Source organism: Saccopteryx bilineata, chromosome 1 (assembly GCF_036850765.1).
Source record: "Saccopteryx bilineata isolate mSacBil1 chromosome 1, mSacBil1_pri_phased_curated, whole genome shotgun sequence".
Classification (NCBI taxonomy): Eukaryota; Metazoa; Chordata; class Mammalia; order Chiroptera; family Emballonuridae; genus Saccopteryx; species Saccopteryx bilineata.
The window spans coordinates 162,161,645-162,168,569 of NC_089490.1; the positions used below are offsets into that span (position 1 = coordinate 162,161,645).

Consider the following 6,925-nt stretch of genomic DNA (forward strand, 5'->3'; position numbering starts at 1 on the left):
AGAAACAATACAGAGGATCAATGAAACCAGGAGCTGGTTCTTTGAAAAGGTAAACAAGATTGATGAACCTTTAACGAGACTCACCAAGAAAAAAAGAGAGAGGACTCAAATAAAATTAGAAACGAGAGTGGAGAAATAACAACTGACACAACAGAAATACAAAATATTGTAAGAAAATACTATGAAGAACTGTACGCCAAAAAACTAGACAACCTAGATGAAATGGACAAATTCCTTGAATCATATAATCTTCCAAAAATCAATCTGGAAGAATCAGAAAACCTAAACAGACCAATTACAATAAATGAGATTGAAACAGCTATCAAAAAACTCCCAAAAAAGAAAAGTCCTGGGCCTGATGGCTTCACAAGTGAATTGTACCAAATATTCAAAGAAGAACTAACTCTTTTCCTTCTCAAGCTATTTCAAAAAATTCAAGAGGCAGAAAGACTTCCAAACTCCTTTTATGAGGCGAGCATAATTCTGATTCCAAAACCAGGCAAAGATAACACAAAGAAAGAAAATTATAGGCCAATATCCCTGATGAACTTAGATGCAAAAATCCTCAACAAAATATTAGCAAACCGGATTCAGCAATATATGAAAAAAATCATACACCATGATCAAGTGGTATTTATTCTTGGGAGGCAAGGCTGGTACAATATTCACAAATCAATCAATGTGATTCATCACATAAACAAAAGAAAGGAGAAAAACCACATGATAATTTCAATAGATGCAGAAAAAGCATTTGATAAAATCCAGCACCCATTCATGATCAAAACTCTCAGCAAAGTGGGAATACAGGGAACATACCTCAACATGATAAAGGCCATCTATGACAAACCCACAGCCAACATCATACTGAACGGGCAAAAATTAAAAGCAATCTCGTTAAGATCAGGAACAAGGCAGGGGTGCCCCCTTTCACCACTCTTATTCAACATAGTTCTGGAAGTCCTAGCCACAGCAATCAGACAAGAAAAAGAAATAAAAGGCATCTGAATTGGAAAAGAAGAAGTAAAACTATCATTATTTGCAGATGATATGATATTGTATATAGAAAACCCTAAAGTCTCAGTAAAAAAAACTACTAGACCTGATAAATGAATTCAACAAGGTGGCAGGATATAAAACCAATACTCAGAAATCAGAGGCATTTTTATACACTAATAATGAACTGTCAGAAAGAGAAATCAAGGAATCAATCCCCTTTACCATTGCAACCAAAAAAATAAAGTACCTAGGAATAAATCTAACCAAGGAGATTAAAGACTTGTACTCGGAAAATTATAAAACATTGATAAAAGAAATCAGGGAAAGTACAAATAAGTGGAGGCATATACCGTGCTCATGGTTAGGAAGAATAAACATCATTAAAATGTCTATATTACCCAAAGCAATTTATAAATTCAATGCAATATCAATTAAAATACCAATGACTTACTTCAAAGATATAGAACACATATTCCAAAAATTTATATGGAACCAAAAGAGAACACAAATAGCCTCAACAATCTTGAAAAGGAAGAATAAAACAGGAGGTATCACACTTCCAGATATCACGTTATATTATAAGGCCATTGTACTCAAAACAGCATGGTACTGGCATAAGAACAGGCACATAGATCAATGGAACAGAAAAGAGAACCCAGAAATAAACCCACAGCTCTATGGACAACTGATATTTGACAAAGGAGGTAAGGAAATACAATGGAGTAAAGACAACCTCTTCAACAAATGGTGTTGGGAAAATTGGACAGCTACCTGCAAAAAAATGAAACTAGATCACCAACTTATACCACTCACAAAAATAAACTCAAAATGGATAAAAGACTTAAATGTAAGCCGTGAAACCATAAGCATCTTAGAAGAAAACATAGGCAGTAAGCTCTCTGACATCTCTCGCAGCAATATATTTGCTGATTTGTCTCCACAGGCAAGTGAAATAAAAGACAGGATAAACAAATGAGACTTTATCAAACTAAAAAGCTTCTGCACAGCTAAAGACAATAAGAGCAGAATAAAAAGACAACTACACAATGGGAGAATATATTTGACATTGCGTCTGATAAGGGGTTAATAACCAAAATTTATAAAGAACTAGTAAAGCTTAATACCAGGGAGACAAGCAATCCAATCCAAAAGTGGGCAAAAGAAATGAATAGACACTTCTCCAAAGAGGACACACAGATTGCCAAAAGGCATATGAAAAAATGTTCAACATCATTAATGATTATAGAAATGCAAATTAAAACCACAATGAGATATCACCTCACACCAGTCAGAATGGCGCTCATCAATAAAACAACACAGAATAAGTGCTGGCGAGGATGTGGAGAAAAGGGAACCCTCCTGCACTGCTGATGGGAATGCAGACTGGTGCAGCCACTGTGGAAAACAGTATGGAGATTCCTCAAAAACTTAAAAATCGAACTGCCTTTTGACCCAGCTATACCACTGTTAGGAATATACCCCAAGAACACCATAGCACTGTTTGAAAAGAAGAAATGCACCCCCATGTTTATGGCAGCATTGTTTACAATAGCAAAGATCTGGAAACAGCCCAAGTGTCCATCAGAGGACGAGTGGATTAAAAAGCTTTGGTATATATATACTATGGAATACTACTCAGCCATAAGAAGTGATGACATAGGATCTTTTACAACAACATAGATGGGCCTTGATAACGTTATACGGAGCGAAAGAAGTAATTCAGAAAAAACTAAGAACTATATGATTCCATACATAGGTGGGACATAAAGATGAGACTCAGAGACATGGACAAGAGTGTTGGGGTTACAGGGTGGGGAGAGGAGAGGGAGAGGGTTGGGGAGGGGAGGGGCACAAAGATCATGGCTTTTCAGCATTTGCCATATTCCCCCTTTAATCTATAGACAGACAGCAAATATTTACTTATGGTGTTTCCACTATAAAGATTGCTGTCTTAGGGACAAATGCTGATGAACTATTTCAGCAGTTCCTCCTTCTTCAAAGACTTATATGTCAACATAGAGCTCCATGTTTCATAGGACATACTCAAGCTCACTTCATGCTCCCTGGAGCTTTAGCACAAGGGAATGCCCTTTTTTCTTTTTTCCTCTTTTCTTTCTTTTTTTTTTTTTTGTTGTATTTTATCTTTTATTTACTTATTTTTTTGTATTTTTCTGAAGATGGAAATGGGGAGGCAGTCAGACAGACTCCCGCATGCGCCTGACCGGGATCCACCTGGCATGCCTACCAGGAGGGAATGCTCTGCCCATCTGGGGTGTTGCTCTGTTGCAACCAGAGCCATTCTAGTGCCTGAGACAGAGGCAATGGGGCCATCCTTAGTGCCTGGGGTGACTTTGCTCTGGTGGAGCCTTGGCTGTGGGAGGGGAAGAGATAGACAGAGAGGAAGGAGAGGGGGAGGTGTGGAGAAGCAGAGGGGCGATTCTTCTGTGTGCTCTGACTGGGAATCGAACCCGGGAATCCTGCACACCAGGCCAATGCTCTACCACTGAGCCAACTGGCCAGGGCCTAGGAATGCTTTTGTTGATCAAGCTACCCAAAAGAAAATTATATGGAGCAACCATGACAGACCAAGCAAGTCAGTCTCATACTATTCATCACCAGAATGCTGCAGCCCGGTGTAAACAGTTTCAACTTTCTCAGGAAGCAGCACGGCAGATTGGGAAATCCTGTCCAAGGGGTCCTATACTGCCCCTTCATTTGGAGTTAACCCTCAAGGACCCCTACCAGAACAACTTTGGCAGACAGATGTTACTCATATACCTTCATTTGGCAAACAGGCGTATGTCCACATTACAGTGGATACATATTCCGGATCTATAGTAACCTCGGTCAGAACAGGAGAGGCTGCTAAGCATGCTATAGCTCATTGTCTGTATGCTTTGTTGTATTATTGGATTTCTTAAACTGGCTAAACTGAAAATGCTCCTGCATATGGAGCAAAAGCATTTACTGTATTTTGTCATGCTTACCATCTTTAAAGTTAAGGTATTATTAAAGTATACTCAGCAAACATTTTAAGGTCAATTTAAAAAAAAAATTATGAGGGGGTAGTCATATCCTGGAATTCCTACGGGTCTACCATATTACGTTTTGTACTTAAAAAAAAACAATTTTACATTTCTTTGGAATGCTGACGAACAGGAGACACCAAATCTTTTTCGCCTGCAAACTACTACCTTCTTTATTAGATCCAGCTAATAACACTGTTTTGTCTTTTTCCAAATAGCTCCAGATATATGGAAAATATTTATATAGGTGGAGGGGGATCCCCAAACCCCTCAGCGAGATCTTCTGAGCATGGCTTTTAAGATACCTAGAGGCAGAAAAAGCCCAATAGAGATCAAGGGAACTACCAGCTTTTAGGATACACCCTTAAAGGCTCCAACGCCCCAAAGGGGTCTCATAGGATGCCATCTGGGTTCTGCTTCAATAGTGGAAAGGAAGGTCATTGAGCTAAAGCCTGCCAGGCTTACATGCCTCTGCTGTGAGGAAACAGGGACACTGGAAGGTAGGCTTCCCCCTCACTCCTCTAAGGGAGGGTTCAGTCTCTTCCAGCCCTGCTCCAGCCACCTATGACCTAACCTTGCCCAGAATGCTGGGGTTTGCCACTGAAGGCTGAAGGTGCCCAGGGCCATCAGCCCCATCTACGACACTGTGGACAAGCCTAGGGTATTTCTTCCAAGAAGCAGGTAAACTGATCTCATTTGCACAAGGGCCACTTAACTATGTTTTGCCTGAATAGTCAGGTTATTTATTCTTCCCTCAAAGATCTCTGTTGTGGGTGTTGATAGTCCTATTTTCTGCTGCTTTGCTTAATATATAGTGTTTCCTTTATCCCTCCTACCTCAATGCCCCACTCATATTTCAGGCTGGGACCTACTCCTAATTTAGAGCTCTCTTTCCCCCTTTTGCCAACTTCTATTATAAATCTACCTTGGCCACCCAGCTTAGTGTATCCCAAGGTTCTCTTTACCATGCCACAGTCGCAGAGCTCCAGGGAAAAGCAACCTGGTCCATCTCTCCAGGCAGAGGAGAACAGAAGCTCCATATCCACGCATGCTGCACATGGCTTTTCCAGTCTACCTGAACCATTACCAGCTAGAAGCAGTGGTCATTGGGACTTGGACATGAGCTGCAAAGTATAGAATGGTGACAACAATTCCAGTGCCATGAGGACTTTTCCTGGATGTGGACTTTTCCTGGACTCCTGCTTCCTGTGACAGCTCCTAACAGACTGAACTGTGGTTGGGTTGCATTTTTCAGGGATTTGGCATGGTGATGGGGCCAACTTGGACTTGGTGAACATGTTAAGGACACTACTCTTTTATGGATTCTTGCTGTATTGGCCAAGAGTTTGCTTAAAGGCTTTTAATCACTGTAAAAAAAAATAGAAGACTGGATAAAGAAGATGGGACACATATACACCATGGTATACTGTTCAGCTAGAAGAAATGATGACATCGGAGCACTTACAGCAGAATGGTGGAATCTTGATAACATTATGCGGAGTGAAATAAGTGAATCAGAAAAAAACAAGAACTGCAGGATTCCATACATTGGTGGGACATAAAAGCGAAACTAAGAGACATGGACAGGAGTGTGGTGGTTACGGGGGGTGGGGGGAGGGAAGGAGGGAGAGGGAGGGGGAGGGGTATAGAGAGAACTGAATGGAGGGTGATGGAGGACAATCTCTCTTTGGGTGATGGGTATACAACAGAACTAAATGACAAGATAACCTGGACATGTTTTCTTTGAATATATGTACCATGATTTATTGATGTCACCCCATTAAAATAAAAATTTACTTATTAAAAAAAACAAAAACAAAAACATGAATGGAGAGGCTCAAATAATTGTAGAACATGCTCTATAGCAGGTTTTAGAGCAAGCCATCTAACTTTTGAATATCCTAAAAGTTTTTTGTATTAAACATTTGCTTCTTCACAAAGTTGTTTTAAAGTAGCAACATGAACTATAAAATGACTAAAATGCAAATAAGTTGTAGTTATTATTACTTCTACATCAATTGGCATGGCACATGATGCTGTGTTGATTGCATTTGACAAAATATGTGCATTACAACCTATTCCTAGTATTTTGTTTTGGAGTAACTCTTGTAATTTTACATACACTTTATTCACCCCTTTGCATCTTCGCCCACCAAAATTTGTATTTGTATTTTATCAGCCACTAGTGCAACAACTTTGTATTTCATATTTTTTTATTTATTATTCTGTATAGATGGTTTGACAAAATTTCAGAAGTTTTGCCCTCAATGCATTCTAAATTTAAAATTTTTACTGAATCCCTTGGTAACATTAAAATATGTTACTATTATTGGATACAATTTAATTTCACTATGATTTGATGCATCATATAAAATCATTACAAATGCTGCAGTTTCCAAGTCCTCTGTATTTTGTCAAAGTAATTTTTTTTTTAATATGGAACACTTCACGAATTTGCGTGTCATCCTTGCGCAGGGGCCATGCTAATCTTCTCTGTATCATTCCAATTTTAGTATATGTGCTGCCGAAGCGAGCACTGTCAAAGTAATTTTTAAATACTGATTTCAAACTAGCCTATATTTTGTCCTGGCACATGAAAATTTTGCATTGTGAAACTTTTTCAATAATTTAGTTGTATAATCCATACTACGAAAACTTTGATTGTGAATTATGGTATGGAATGCAAATGTTCCCTCCATTGTAACCAACTGTTTTTCATCTTCAGAACAATTTGAAGTTTTAAAAAAAACTTGTTACTTTACAACTGGAAGCTTATGCATCTAATGATTGCTTATGTTTGTTGGTGGTCAAGTGTTTCGTTATCGCTGCCCTGCCCCGAACCGCAATATAAAATTCTCTGCTGCAAATATTGCAGAAAACAATGGTATCTTTCTTTGATATGA

The 6,925-nt window shown here is 38.8% G+C and overlaps 1 non-coding gene across 1 annotated transcript; it reads right to left on the minus strand.

Annotated features, from left to right (window-relative positions):
• Positions 1-6,452: 6,452 nt before the first annotated feature.
• On the minus strand, positions 6,453-6,559 carry LOC136321583 (U6 spliceosomal RNA). Its single transcript, XR_010728731.1, has one exon. It is a non-coding gene; the product is annotated as a U6 spliceosomal RNA (small nuclear RNA).
• Positions 6,560-6,925: the final 366 nt, after the last annotated feature.